The sequence below is a fragment of the Schistocerca gregaria genome, chromosome 2 (genome assembly GCF_023897955.1).
Source record: "Schistocerca gregaria isolate iqSchGreg1 chromosome 2, iqSchGreg1.2, whole genome shotgun sequence".
In the NCBI taxonomy this organism is placed as follows: Eukaryota; Metazoa; Arthropoda; class Insecta; order Orthoptera; family Acrididae; genus Schistocerca; species Schistocerca gregaria.
The window spans coordinates 135,983,480-135,999,802 of NC_064921.1; the positions used below are offsets into that span (position 1 = coordinate 135,983,480).

The following is a 16,323-nucleotide window of genomic DNA, read 5'->3' on the forward strand; positions in this document are numbered from 1 at the left end:
AGAGGATATAAAATGTAGACTGGCAATGGCAAGGAAAGTGTCTCTGAAGAAGAGAAATTTTTTAACATCGAGTATAGATTTAAGTGTCAGGAAGTAGTTTCTGAAAGTATCTGTATGGGGTGTAGCCATGTATGGAAGTGAAACATGGACGGTAACTAGTTTGGACAAGAAGAGAATAGAAGCCTTCAAAATGTGGTGCTATGGAAGAATGCTGAAGATTAAATGGGTAGATGACATCACTAATGAGGAGGTACTGAATAGGATTGGGGAGAAGAGGAGTTTGTGGCACAACTTGACAAGAAGAAGGGATCGGTTGGTAGGACATGTTCTGAGGCATCAAGGGAACACCAATTTAGTATTTGAGGGCAGCTTGAAGGGTAAAAATAGTAGAGGGAGACCAAGAGATGAATACACTAAACAGATTCAGAAGGCTGTAGGCTGCAGTACGTATTGGGAGATGAAGCAGCTTGCACAGGATAGAGTAGCATGGAGAGCTGCATCAAACCAGTCTCAGGACTGAAGACCACAACAGCAACAACAAATGTCAATCTGCATTCATTACATCTGTAGCAGCTGATTATTTCTTTAACAGTACCCTTAAAAAATATTTCAAGTTTTAGCACTGTGATAGTGGCATAATCACATGTTTATGTGTTAATAACAACTTCCTTAGCATTTAAATTTGAATCTGCACAAAACAAAAATATTGTTTTGTAATTTCACTATTCTGTAAACTGATGATTACATTTGAAGCTGACTCTGATCTGTGAATTTTGGAAGTCCAAGTTGATCTACTTCATGGTGACAGAATCTGGGATTAATGTTAATGTAACACAGATTTCCGAGTTATGTATGATCTGAGGTCATTTTCTGTGTTAAGCTAGTCAGCGTGTATACGCGGACAAGGAAAAATATTGCTGGATCTCCCGGTTACAAATACTTTTTCTCCTGGGTGAACATACACTTTTTCTGTGCGAAGTGACAGTACACTTTCCTTCAGAAGAGTAAAACTTATCATTCCTTTGAATGGATATGGTTTTATACAGCAGCATAGAACTTGTCGGCACTTTAGAAGACGAAAATTAGCGGAGGGGGGGGGGGGGGGGGGGGCGAGGGGTAGAGGGGTAAACACGTTTTGAAAAGATCTTTGATGTGCAGCAACATGTACAAAGCATATTTTCGTACTACGGAAGTATAAATTGCAATTCCACCAACAGGAAAAGTTAATGGTTTAAGTTAATATACATATTTGTTTTGAAGGTTAATAAGCTACAAGAGAAGCTACGCTTTCTCATATAATGTTGATCTGTTTAGCGCATGTTACACTTTATGCTACATCGCACAAATATGCCAGTAAAATTTTTAATACTAACATAAATCTCTGATCTTCTGGGCTTGAAATTCTTTGAAATGGCTCGTCATCAAAGAGTTGATTTTTAAATGAGAACAAACGCTCTGTGATTTAAGAAATTCATCGTACATTCTTGCACATAGTTCAACTCGTGTAAAAGGAAATTTACTTCGAAAATAACGCTTTTTGAACCACAATTCAGAATATTTTCCCGCAACCTGTTAGATTCATTTCAGCAGTTGTCAGGTAAGAGATGTCACCGCGCTTGTGCAGCTACAGTGACGTCGTATGTCCGTATGTGTAAAACATTGTAAGATCTTACTTACATTATGTCATAAAAGAAACAAGACATCTGAGGATACTCCATGAGCATTGGAATTTCGTGAACCATACTAACATTCATACTTTGCCTTAAAGCACACATTCATATGTCCCGATTCTCAATGATGTAGGCCTTGACCTGCTATTAAGCTTTTCAGTGTGATTTTTGGGACGTAAATTTTCTTGGAGTACCAGTACTGTATTATCTCATGTTTGGTTCTTTATTACGGAATAATGCCATATGTGCTAGAAGATGAAAATCTGCCGCTGAAATGCGGCGAACAGTTGAAACTAGCCAACAGTGTGGAATTAAACACTTCGTTTCAAATAAATTTACTGCCTCAGCAGGAAAGCTTAATAAAAACCAAATTTCTTTAGCAAACAGACAAAAATAACTTTATTGTTCTGCAAGGCGATTAATGTTTGACTGCCAGAAAGGTGGAAATAAAATAAAATCTGAAACTAGTAACATCTTTTAGCCTTCTGGAAGTATGTGAATGTATTTTAATTCACTTGATAGGTCCCAGCCACAGAAATCCACCTTGTTTTCATTTGACATGAGAGCAGTAAAGGAACAGGAAACAGAAAAATCACTAAATGTACACACGGTCACTTGAAGACTACCCCCCCCCCCCCCCACCCTCCTCCCCCACTATAGCTCAGACTGCTCTCAGCATCAGAACGTCAAAAAAGAGAAAAAAGAAACTATTTTTCAAAAATATGTTCATTTTGTGGCGCACATCTTTGTGAAGAGTCTGATACATAAAACATAAATCTTCGAGAAAATGTAAGGCATGTTACTTGGTCTTTAGTGTGTCGAAATGCAGTGCTACGCTTCTTCAAACAACATTCTTATACAGCATGTCACTGTATTTCGCTTTCTGGAACTCAAATGTGTATATTTTGTGATGGATGCCATCCAACTATTTCAGGATAGTGGAAATTAAAATGTTCTGTAGTGCCTCTTCTGCTCCCAGTCGGCCAGTTTGACATCTTGCCCCTTTTAAAAATAAAATAAATATAAAAAATTGCAATTAATACTGGATGGCATTATTTGTAACCGGGAGAACAAGAACTCTTCAGAAAACCTGGACTCATTATTGCCTATTAGCTAATAGCTTGCTCTTTTGTGTGACATAAAATTAAATATAGGATACCTAAAACCAGTAAAGACAAGAGACAGGCAGGACAGTACACATTTCTTAAATACTTAGGTCCTAGCTATTTATCTCTCTGATCTTGCTACAGCTTTACAGAGCATGCTTTCCTTTCTGTGAAAGAACAATTACCTCATCAAAGCTCGTAAAATGTTTTGCTACATGAAAAATCGAAATGTCGTCGTCTAATACTGAAAAAGCTGTTAATACAAATAGGACCCAAACTGTTGTGGTTTCTCGATCTGATTACATCTATTTTGTCACTGTGTGCAGAATGAAACAAAATAGGCCTTTCTAATATTGCAGCAATTATAACACATCAAATAAGCGAGACTTTTGGCAATAATGATCATTTTGATAGTACGACAATATAATTCACGAAGTACCAATACAAAATACCTATTTGGCCTGCTAAATCAAAAAGATTTATGTTAGGAAACAGTTTCACATCTCATTCATACGCTCCAGTTTCTCATGCACGAGACCGAAAAGCAGTAGAACGAAATTTCTGTATAAATTTGGAACCGTTATATTCTTCCATAATTTGTGTGATGTCCTCGTTTCTTCTCCTTTCTCGTTCTAACAAGCAATCTTGTTATCACTAATTCTGTAACTATTCCTACCACTGTCAAAACTCATTCTCTGGTTAACTTTACTAACCTTGCCATAATCACACCGGTTTAGTTATCCGGCAATTATTCTCCAGTTAGGCGTTATTATGAGTTTGTACAATACATTTCCGCACTACTCTCAAAATGGAACTTAATTGGCAGCTAGCTGGGGACTACAACTGGCCCTGTCTAGTGTAGCGATCTGGCCAAAAATATTCTGTCAGAATTTCACTTTCTTGGATACACCGTGAAGATAATACATAATCTTTCCTACCTGTTAGTCGTTTATTTCCACTCTGGTAGTCTGAATCTATGGATTTCACTGGTAATTATAACAGCGCTGAACATTTGCAATCCAAATCAACCACATAAACAAGCAGCAGTTGGCATGCAGCAGTTCAGTTTTATTCCGCTCGACTCGTATAGCCCCATCCCATTTTGTCTGCAGCAAAGTTCATTTCTAGATGCAACGAGGGTTCCCCTGGCAGAGATATCATGTACACTATGCATGCATTCAAAACTCAACTTATAATTCATTCAGAAATCAACTTAGACTGTGTTCCAAAATGTTCAAAAACCAGAATAGGTGTTTTTCAAAATCATATGAATAATCGATAGCTTGACATGCGTTGTGAAACAAGGTTTTTTTCCTCAAGAATATGAATTTGCCCCCTCCCCCGAAATTGCCGCCCTGTTCTGATACCACCCCCCCCCCCCCCCCCCTCACTATAGATCTGGGCCTGCTGTGCAAGCATGTAGCTGGCAGCTCATATGTGACCCAACTCTCAACTGCGAGTGTGCATGAGCCTGCTTGTAACTGCTTAAATGAATCTAATGTACACAGTTGTGACGTCACACTCATTGGAGGTAATTTGTCGTTATGAAGCATTGCATAGTCTTCCTAAAGACTTTGACACATTTTGCTGTTGGCAGATGCTTGTACATGCACTGTGTTATTTTATATGGCACATTTCCTTTGCAATTTAAGTTTTATTTTTGTTTTTTTTTCTCTCGTTCATGTTTTAATGCTGCAGTGTTATTCTGCAGTAGCGGGATACAGTAATATCCTTTGTTAGAGTATCGGTTCTTACCAGTCAAAATTACAAAAATTTAACTGAAAACTAAAACAATGAAAAATTCCCAGAATTCTAAAAAATTCCCGGGTTATCCTGGATTGCCAAGTTGTCCCAGTTCTTATACACTAGTGGTAAATACTTTATATACAATCTGCCCTTAGAGTTTAAACCCTTGACAAATTGAGTGGCACCAGTGTGGGATTATGTTGTGATGATTGATTAAATGTAGTAGTCCCATAAATGTAAAAGAGTTACAAATGTTTCTGAGTAGGAACAACTAATTGCACTTAATTCACTGCAAACCTACCAGAACTCTCTTACCCAATACAACACCAAGATGCATCCTTTAAATGGACACCTTGCACAACACAGGTGGCTAGACACCCCTCCCAGGCCTAATTTTGTTCTGCTGGCCAGTTGGCACCAACTACACCTAAACCAAGGGGCCCGTTGTGATTCTTTCATGAGAACCACTGCCTCCTACTGACTATTCTCTCTTGTTGGCTGTGAGTGTTGCGCTTTCTCCACATTGCTGACTGGGACATGTCCCAAATGAAACCAAGTATTCCGGCCATCTTGCTGGACTGTTTTTGGGCTCCACATGTTCAGTTGTAATCGTTTTCTTACTTCTATTTTGTGTTCCATATGCTTCAGGTCACTAGTGGCACTACTATTGTGACATTGGGAAAAAATTTTGCCCTTGAAAGTACACCAAGCACTTCGATTTTTGGTAACAAGATGACATTTACCTCCTTTGGCTCTGAACAGTTTTGCATGCACCTCTCAACATCTTCGCACTGCACCTTTTCACTCAATCTCCAAGTCATACAGAATACGTTATCTGCACATTCCACACAGGTCTGCAAGGAAGTGATGTCTAACACCCCACCTAATGAACTCTGTCGTTTCCTACCAAATTAGAGGGCCACCTCAATCTAAGGCCACAGCCCAGTGAAGCATTTGCATGGCTGTCCTAACCACATCCTCTCATATACACTGTGCCTACCACCAGTGCATGTTGCTGCCAAGGTCTCTACCTTCCAAGTGGGAACCCTGGTGTGGATCTATGGGACAGTCTCTGTCTGCCATGGCTCTGTGATGCACACTGTGACCTCCACTCATGGACTTCTAAAGAGCCATCAAAATCAACTTCCACCTCCACCATCCTATTCAGCAGCCACATGCTTCTCCACATCCCCAGTGAACACTCTGGTCTCAGGGTGACTTACACATCTTCCACTGAACCTTGTCCTGCCTCAGCCTTCTTATCTGACCCCACTGATATAAACCCGCCTCTTTTCCCAGTGGCTGCTTTCCAGACAATGCACCTGTGTGTGTGTATGTGTGTGTGTGGTGAATAGTTGGAGTCACAGTATTTAATGAAACAATTGACACTTTGTGAAACTGATGTGCACTTTAAGAATAAAATGTGCTACATGTTATCACTGTAAACTGAATAACATTTTTTAAAAATTTGACACATATTGCATCTGCACTTTTCTGTCCCTACTTGCCAATTCTATTCAGTACCCCTCAATTTTGTGAATCCAGATAATTTATAAAATATTGCATCTGCACTTTTCTGTTCCTACTTGCCAATTTTATTCAGTGCCCCTCAATTTTGCGAATCCAGATCATTTATAAAATATTGCCACATAGGAAACAAGGCATCAGAAATGTGGTGCAGTGGAAATACGTTAAAAATTATGTGGACTCATAAAACTGAGGGATACTGAATAGAATAGGCTAGTAGAAATAGAAAATAGCAGATGTGGCAATATAACATAATTTTAAAAAAAATTCAGTTATAAAAATATGGCATATTTTGGCCTCCAAGTGCATATCAATTTTATACAAAGTTAAGCTTTCCAATAAATACTTTGACTGCAAACTATAATTTACCCTTTATAAGAAATGTGAACAAGCCAACTTTCACTAAGGGAAGGAGCCAGAGCTGTCCTCAACAAATTCTAGAGCTAGAAGTAATAAAGATTGTGTGTCATAAACTGAGAATATCTTGCTTCACAACAGTTTTACTGCACAGTTCTTATAATATGTTACCTTGAAGTGGACATATTTGTATATTCTCTATGCTGCTTCAAGCCCTTTAGCATGGATAGCATGCTTACACAAGAGTCTTCCCCATCAGTCAAGTGTGAGTCCGCCAACACTACAAAAACAAAAGTATAAAAATGAAAACAAAAAGAAAATAAGAAGCACAGAGAATTTATATAATAATTTACCATCAAGATAAAATAATTCATTAATTATACGACTAAATTTTGAACAAGTAGAACTAAGCAGCAGTAATATGGTGAACATGTATGGTTCTTGTTCATTAGTTGGTATTGAAATGTGACTTCCGGATCCTTCAATATTTTCAACTTTGTTGACTGGCTTTCTGAGATACCAGGATCCACATGCAATAAAGAGCCAAACCCACTCAATTATCTGCTTGGCTGTCAATACGTCCCAATACTTGCATTACCTACTGATTGGTGAACAAAAGTATGGTTGACATGTAAGTTAATCTATTGCAATAACCAGCTGCCTAACTAATGCAATTCAGAGAGGAAATTTTAGCTTTTACAGATTTAATAAATGTATATTAATTTTAAAAAAATCTTCAAATTTTTATCTGTGTTAATACCAACTTTTATACCTTTTCTTTTTCTGCGTATGTGACCGACTCGTTATTCTGTGAATAAGCTACTGCATATACATTGACGGGCCGAAACATTATGACCACTGATGACTGTGAGATTGAATGCCAATTGGTGCTGCAGGCACATGATGTGGTGATAAAAGTATATGAGAGGAGCAGAGACAAAAGGAGAACAATTTTAGCAATGATGCAGGCCATAAATGGGGAAATTCTCAGACATGACTTTGATAAAGGGCAGATGATTATGGCCTGGAACCCGGCAGCAGCTTCTATAAAACACCAAGATTGTCAACTGTTAGCATGCTTTGGTTATGGGTATCTACTGAAAGTGGTTGAAGGTGGTGAAACCATGAGTGGGTGACGAGGTGTTGGACATCCATGCTTTATCAAAGAACATGGAGGTCAGATGCTTGCCTGCTCTGTAAAGCAGGATAGGCAGAGAACTGTGATAGAAATAATGCTTGTGCAAAGTGTTTTGGAGCACACTTTTCAGAGCGCGTTGTTGAACAGGAGACTTCGCAGCAGACACTTGTGTGCTCCCATGTTGATTCAAGGACACCATCAGTTGACATTTAACTGGGGGATGGAATTACCAAGATTGGACCATGGATCAATGGAAACATGTGTCTTGGTTGAATGACTTATTGTACCAGGACAGTCCGCAACAGCTGGCCGAGACTCAAGCAGCCACAGGGAAGTATCCAATTTTGTGACGTTTTACAAGTTCCTAACTGGGAATTAATTGTATAGTTACATCTGTGTGCTTTGGTAGTTTAGTTTCTTGAGTTTCTGCATGTTAAATTAATATTTAAGAGACACAGTTCTTGCATTTTCATTTACGTCTGAAAGTAAACTGATTTTGTGACATATTACAAGATCCTAATCAGGAGCGAATTAATTGATCTCATCTGTGTGGCCTAGTAGTTCAGTTTTCAAATTTCTGCCTGTTAATCTAATTGTGTATGTGAAATCTTATGGGACTCAACTGCTAAGGTCATCAGTCCCTAGGCTTACACACTACTTAATCTAAATTATCCTAAGGACAAAAACACACACACACACACACACACACACACACACACACACACACACACACACACACATACACACACCCGAGGGAGGACTCGAACTTCCGCCGGGGACAGCTGCAGAGTCCATGACTGCAGCGCCTTAGACCGCTCGCCTAATTCCGCGTGGCATTAATCTAATTTAATGGACATAGTTCTTCCATTTTTCTTCACGTCTATATTAGAGTTCCGTAGCGCTTGTCAATAGACATTTGTTTTGAAAGCTAGTGACCCCTTGTTGGTTTTAGTCAGCTAGTCAGTGAGTCAGCAACAGCCAGCTGAGACTCTAGCACCCACAGGAAAGTAACCAATTTTGTGACATTTTACAAGTTCCTAACCAAGAGCTAATTGTGAAGTTTCATTTGTGTGCTTTGGTAGTTTAGTTTCTTAAGTTTCTGTGCGTTAGTTTAATATTTAATAGACAACAGTTCTTGTGCTTTCTTTTATGCTGGAAAGTAAACCGATTTTGAGATGTATTACAAGTTCCTAATCACAAGCGAATTATTTAGTCTCACTTGCGTACTTTGGTAGCTCAGTTTTTGAATCTCTGCATATTAAACAAATTTATTAGATACAGTTCTTAATGCTCTCAGCTCCAGGCTGTGATGGCTTCTGTTACACAGCTGAAGCTGCAGTGGATGGGCATCACTCCTGTAGGCCGGCCGTGTGGATCCAACGGATCTCCAGCATGTCTGAGTCCGCCAATTGGCCTGCACTGTTGACCTGTTACTGCTCGCACAGAGGTTGACCACTCACCCGTAGTTGAGTGGGAGGTTGCCTTGGGCCATGGCAGGCGGTAAAAGACTTCCCAGGGGACCACACGTAAGGCCCTGGTTAGTCTGACAAACAGGTTCCATTTGCTGTCTGTCGCTGGCACTGCCCCTCAGCCAAATGCAGTCACCTGTCCTGTTTCAGAGAGGACTTCTCAGTCTGCAAGATTCAGGCAATCACAGAGGGTGGGATTATTGGTAGTTGGGAGCTCTAATGTTAGGTGCATTATAGGGCCCATTAGAGAGGCTGCCAAGGAAGGGAAGAAAGCCAATGTGCATTCTACGTGTACACGGGATGGGGTAAATTCCAGATGTAGAAAGGGTCTGTCTGGATGCCATGAAGAATGCAGGGTGCAGCAAACTGCTGGTGATGACTCATGATGATACCAATTATGTTTGTCACTTTGGATCAGAAGAGATTTACTCTGGTTTCAAGTGGCTACCAGAAGTGGTAAAGGCGGCCTGTCTTCCTTGTGAGATGAAAGGACAGCTCACCATTTGCAGCATAGTCGACAGGACCAATTGTGGATCTTTGGTCCAGAGCCAAGTGGAAGGACTGAATCAGATGTTCAGATGGTTCTGTGACCATGTAGGCTGCAGATTCCTCAATCTCCACCACAGGGTGGTAGAGTTTCAGGTTCCGCTGAATAGGTCAGGAGTCCACTACATGCAGGAGGCAATTACATGGGAAATACAAAAAGGGCTTCAGTCTCAAAGGGTGCAGGTTAAACATAGGAAGAACGTAGATACAGGAACTATCAGTATAACAGTTGTAAATTGTTGTAGCGGTGTTGGGAAAGTACCAGAGTTTCAAGCACTAATAGAAAGCACAGATTCTCAAATCGTTTTAGGCACTGAAAGCTAGCTAAAGCCAGAGATAAGTTCAGCCAAAACTTTCACGAAGAACCTAATGGTGTTCCAAAAGGACAGGCTAAACACAGTTAACAGTGGCGTGTTTGTTGCTGTTAGAAGTAGTTTATCTCGTAGTGAAATTGAAGCAGATAGTTCCTGTGGGTTAGTATGGGCAGAGGTCATTCTAGGCAACCGGAATAAAATAATAATTGGATCCTTTTACTGACCTCCAAACTCAGATGATGCAATTGCTGAAAGATTCAAAGAGAACTTGAGTTTAATTTCAAAGACATATCCTACTCATACAATTATAGTTGGTGGCAATTTTAATTTACCCTCGAAATGTTGGCAAAAATACATGTTTAAATCTGGAGGTATGTATAATCATCATCTCAAATTGTGCTAAACATATGCTCTGAAAATTATTTCGAGCAGTTGCTTCATGAGCCCATGCGAATAGTAAAAGGTTGTGAAAATATACTTGACCTCTTAGCTAGAAATAAGCGTGAGCTAATAATGAATATGAGAACGGATACAGGGATTAGTGAGCACAGGATAGTCCCGGTGAGACTGAATATTCTAACCCTCAAATTCTCCAAAAATAAATGAAAATTCACTTCCCAAGAGACAGTCTCCACTCCTTCCAAATTACCAATGTCAGTGTAGACCAGATGTGACTTGAACTCAAAGAAATAGTATCAACAGCAATTGAATGATTTGTACCAAATAACTTGACAGACAGAGCTGATTCCCCTTGGTACACAAAATTGGTCAGAACACTGTTGCAGACAGAATGAAAAAAAAGCATGCCAAATTTAAACGAATGCAAAATCTCCAAGAATGGTGATATTTTACAGAAGCTTGTAATTTAGTAAGGACATCAATGTGAGATGCTTATAATAGTTTCCACAATTAAATTTTAGCTTGAAACCTGGCAGAAAATCCAAAGAGATTCTGGTTGTATGTAAAGTACGCTAGTGGCAAGGCACAGTCAGTGACATCTCTGTGCTACAGCAATGGAAATATTATCGACGCCAGTGCTGCAAAAGCACAGTTACTAAACATAGCCTTTCAAAATTCCTTCGCCAAAGACGATGAAGTAAATTTTTCAGAATTCGAGTCAAGAACAGCTGCCAACATGAGTAGCTTAAAAGAAGATATCCTCGGAGTAGTGAAGCAACTTAAATCACTTAATAAAAGCAACTGTTCCAGTCCAGACTCTATACCAATTAGGTTCCTTTTAGAGTATGCTGATGCAATAGCTCCATTCTTATCAATCATATACAACCGCTTGCTCAACAAAAAATCTGTAGCAAATGAATGGAAAGTTGCACAGGTCACACAAACACTCAAGAAAAGTAGTAGGAGTAACCCACTAAATGAAGGTCCATATCATTAATGTCAATATACAGCTGGATCTTGGAACATATATTGTGTTAGAACATTATGAATTACCTCGAAGAGAATGGTCTATTGGCACACAGAGCAACACGGGTTTAGAAAACATCATTCGTGTGAAACAAAACTAGCTTTTTACAAACACAAAGTGTTGAGTGCTATAGAAAGAGATTCCAAATTCATTCCGTATTTCTGGATTTCCAAAAGGTTTCTGACACGGTACCACACAAGATGCTTGTAGTGAAATTGCTTGCTTATGGAATATTGTCTCAGTTATATGACTGGATTTATGATTCCCTGTCAAAGAGGTCACAATTCACAGTAATAGATGGAAAAGCACTGAATGAAACAGAAGTGGCTTCTGGCATTCCCCAAGGTAGTGTTATAGGTCCTCTGCTGTTCCTTATATATCAATGATTTAGCAGACAGTCTCAGCAGCTGTCTTAGGTTGCTTGCAGACGATGATTGTCTAATTAAATCATTAGAAGATCAAAACAAATTGCAAAACAATTTAGAAAAGAGATCTGTATGGTGCGAAAATTTGCAACTGATCCTAAATAATGAAAAGTGTGAGGATATCCATATGAGTGCTAAAAGGCATCCATTAAAATTCGGTTACTCAATAAATCAATCAAATCTAAAGGCTATAAATTCAACAAAACACCTAGGAATTATGATTACAAACAATTTAAATTGGAAGAAACACGTAGAGGGACACTTAGAAAATGTAACAGATCTAATAAAGAGACCATCTACGCTAAACTTGCCCGCCCTCTTCTGGAGTACTGCTGTGTGGTCTGGGATCCTCAACAGATAAGATTAAGAGAGTACATTGGAAAGTTCAACGAAAAGCAGCATGTTTTGTATTATTCTGAAATAGAGGAGAGAATGTCACGCACATGATACAGGATTTGGGATGGATACCATTAAAATAAATGCATTTTTCACTGTGGCAGAATCTTCTCACAAAATTTCAATCACAAACTTTCTCCTCTGAATGCGAAAATATTTTGTTGACATCAACCTACACAGTAAGAAATGGTCATAATAATAAAATAAGGGAAATCCGAGCTCGCACAGAAAGATGTAGGTGTTCATTTTCTCAGCGTGCTGTTCAAGAATGGAATAATAGAGAATTATTGTGAAGGTGATTTGATGAACCCTCTGCCAGGCACTCAAGTGAGATTTTCAGAATAGCCATGTTGATGTAGATGTACGTCAACGGCTCTGCCCACATAAACCATCATCCAGGCAAATCGCTCTTTGTAACATGCATAGCAGTGCATAAGTAGCCTAGTGGGCACAGTATTACGTAATGGAAGATTTTTTACCTAGGGTTCCACAGGACCTGTGGTGGTAATCGAAGGCATCATGACAGCTGTGGACTGTGTGAACATTATTGTGGACCACCTGCATCCCTTCATACTCGATGTCTTCCTTGATGATGACTGAGCAAGGTGCTGCAATAATTAGTATTTGGGAGGATGAAAGTCCAAAGCTGCGTCCAGCCATCCTGATTTAAATTTTCCATGATTTTCCTAAATTGCTTCACACAAATGCAAGGGTGGTTCCTTTGTAAGGCCATGGCTGACTTCCTTCCCCATCCTTTCCTAATCTGATGGGACCAATGACTTTGCTGTTTGGTCCCCTCCCCCAAATCAAGCAACCAACCTTGACGATTATGGAATCTTCCAGCAGAATAACTGTGCATCTCACAAGATCAGAATCATGGTATGATGCTTTGCGGAGCAAGATAATGAAATCATGCAGGTGTCTTGGCCACTAACTCTGCTTTATCTGAACCTTACAGAATACATCTGGAACTTGTATGAACCGTGCATAGACATCTAGTGCCACCTACATCTGCAAGCCTAACAAGTATGTATCAAATATATCCAATACAGAAGCAGTTCTGTATTGCATTCCAAAGTTGGACCAACATGCTACTGAGCAGGTAATCATTATGTTTTAGCTTCTCAGTGTATATTCTGAGCTTTGTCTCCTTTATTTTTTCCACATCTATTCCCTGGGTACCTTAACAGATGCCCTATAAACCCATGCCTCTTCCTGGTAAGAATGTCCCATAGATTGTCTTTTATCTACTCCAACACCAACTTTTGCATACTTTCTATCACTCTACAAGATATGAACACTACAACAGTAAACAACAATGCTAGAATCATAAAAATGAAGACTAATAAAAGCTGCTTATCTCTCTCTATATAGTTTGAGGTTGCTTCCTGGCTTCCATCTGTCTATCACTAATTGGTTTGCAACAGATACACTGATCCATGAGGAAGGTTTCTGTACATGATTTATAAACATTTCACATAAACTGTCGGAATTCTGATGGATTAAAGTTAAGTTGTGAAAACGATGCCATTGTCACCTCCCGAACAATGGTGATAACTCAATAGAGCAACACTGCCTGAATTAGCAGAAATGGTGATCAAATTTACATCTGGTTTTACGGTCTAATAGTCAGCCGGCATGGTAACTCAGCGTGTTCGATCAGAGGGCTATCTGTTCTCTGTAATATAAAAAAAAAACTAACTGAATGGATCAATGATGAACATGAACGGGTGTCATGAAAACTGGTATATCAATTGCCACTGGCAAGGAAGAGTTTCAAGGCTTTTAAAAGTCATATAAGAGCTGGTCACGATTTTCTTGATTGGAATTCAGAAATTTCGTGTGGACAAATACAAAATATTTTGAAATACTTCTACAGATTGTTCACAAACACATTTTGAAATATGAGCACAATTTTTGCTTCCCCCAGACTGTTGCAATTCACATTCACAATTCACTGCCAATTCTTTGGATATTGGGCAGTGAGTTACTCAACTTTGAAGTATTGTAATAAATATGATCAATAATGAAAAGATAACCATCTTGTCATTGGGCTGTGATGTGGGACTTACAATTTGAAATAATCAAATATGTTAACCAACAGTTTCCCTGCAATTGTGTGAGAACAATTGTATAGAAAAAAACGTTGCTAATCTAAAAAAAACTGGTGTTTTATTTTTTATGCTTCAAGTACGTTTCCAAAAAAAGTACTTCAGCAATTCATCAACTTTGCTTTATTTACATGCAATACGCTCTTTCAGCAGAGCAGCACATTACTCAGCTTTCAGCTTTTCTCGAATGAAATCTGCATATGGACACGATTCTTTGCATTGCACAGTGAAGTCTACCAGGAAGACTCCACAATGAACAATTTTAGCAATGAGTCTCAACAATGCATCACAGTGTGTACTAAGCTTCACAAAAGTAGTGCTGAAATATGAGCTAAGTATGTACATCATGCGTGTTTTTCTTTTATTTGTGCTGTCTCAGTCGACCCTCGATACATACGGAACCATTCGCACACGTACACCCATGATTTGCATACAATATTTACATTGGTTGTAAACCTAATACTTACCTCACAATGTGCTCCCCATCATTGCCACTCCAAACTCCGAATCATTATGGAACTGATAACATTCATATCTCCAGACAACTTTCATGGCGTAACTGCTTAAATCACATAAGTTATGTGAAAGTGATAATGTTCACTTACTTAATGATGTTCTCTGAATTTTATTTGTGGCCCCAAACAATATACACTATGCCGAGTCAAGCCATCTTGCTGTAGATATTTAATGCTACTCGTGTGCAGGTGGGCCAGGTTGCTAGGTATGAAATAAAGAAGAGTGAACTGAAAGTATCTTTTGAAAAATTGTAATGGTAACAGAAGCTAAAAATGAAGATGTATCTGTAGAGTAAATATGAAAAATGCATACAAGAATAGCAAAACAAAAACTACATAAAAAAAAGAAGAAAAAATACGCTTTTGAAATAATGGTAAATGAAATTTTGAACTTTGACTTTTGTGACTAGTGCTTAATGATAACACCGTGTTCTCGTTGCAAGCTGACTTAACTCTTCAGTTTTTTCTACCTCACAAGTGATTGAGCTAGAGTAATTGCACTCTGCAATGAATGGCCCATGGTTTGTCCTAAAACAGGAATGGTGTTGGGGGGGGGGGGGGGGGGAGAGGGAGAGGGGGGAGACCAAAAATGCCTTTCTACAGGCAGAGAGATGGCAGAGATGATATATGCTGCAAGGTGACTCCACTAGATACTGTTTTTAATCAGTTACACAACCAGCAGCCACGCGAAAACATTAGTTACATTGAAGTGCTTGTTTTTGGAGATGTTGCTTCACAAATTCAGCAAAGACAGACAACAACATTTTCACATTCGCTCTCATGTTACATTTTTTTCCCCGTCATGTTTTGATTTTATTTTATGGTAAAGGGCCCTCAATTCTTGTTTATAGCAAGACTTCTTGTTGGCTTCAAAATTTCCAGCAGCAAGGGAAAAACTGCTTACAGAGTAATAATGTTTTTTGTTAAACAGTCTTCAGGAAACTTGTGTTCTACAAATCACCCAAAGTGACTTTTTGCACACATGATTTTAGTGCATATAGATCAGATCAGCACATAATACATCTCTCAATACTGGAGTATTCCACAGAATGTAATCAAGGATCTCAAGGTTCATTTTTAAATTCTAAAGTAAAGTGTTAAGATAATTATCACGAAGTGACTCTCCTTCCAATCTCTTTATCTTCTGGAATCTAGTGTACAATTAAGTGATGGTTGCAATATTTACTAAAGCATTAAATCAGTGCTTATCTTCCACATTTGGCACTGTCTTCGATAGCTTATTTGTGTACCTAGCATCCAGCCAGACTTTTGTCATCATAAATAACAGTAGGTTTAAAGGCAGTGGAAAACAAAAACAAATCATTTTTGTGTTTCTTTGTATGACAATTTGTTACAGGACATAGATCTATGGTTTACCCCTTTGAGTGGCTTCCAGTCTTAGACTGTGGGTCTCCCTAAAATAAGAATTAAATAGTTTATGTAAATATTCATGTTACAAAAAAACACTACTGATAATGTCTGATTATGTGCGATAAATGTATTATTTTTGAGTAAAATTTCCCCTGATTTTTAATAATATCCACAGAATCTTGAAAGCTAGCCTTGTAAACTGCAAT

At 38.7% G+C, this 16,323-nt stretch overlaps 1 long non-coding RNA gene across 2 annotated transcripts in view; it reads right to left on the reverse strand.

Annotated features, from left to right (window-relative positions):
* The window catches only part of LOC126336519 (uncharacterized), a 29,992-nt gene extending 14,958 nt beyond the window's left edge, over positions 1 to 15,034 (reverse strand). Inside the window, exons 1-2 of one of the 2 annotated variants that reach the window (XR_007564970.1) lie at positions 14,837 to 15,034; positions 6,578 to 6,686 (exon numbers count right to left, since the gene is read on the reverse strand). This is a non-coding gene — a long non-coding RNA (uncharacterized LOC126336519). Of the gene's footprint in view, positions 1 to 6,577; positions 6,687 to 14,698 lie in introns of both variants that reach the window. The other variant, XR_007564969.1, reaches the window with a different exon arrangement.
* Positions 15,035 to 16,323: the final 1,289 nt, after the last annotated feature.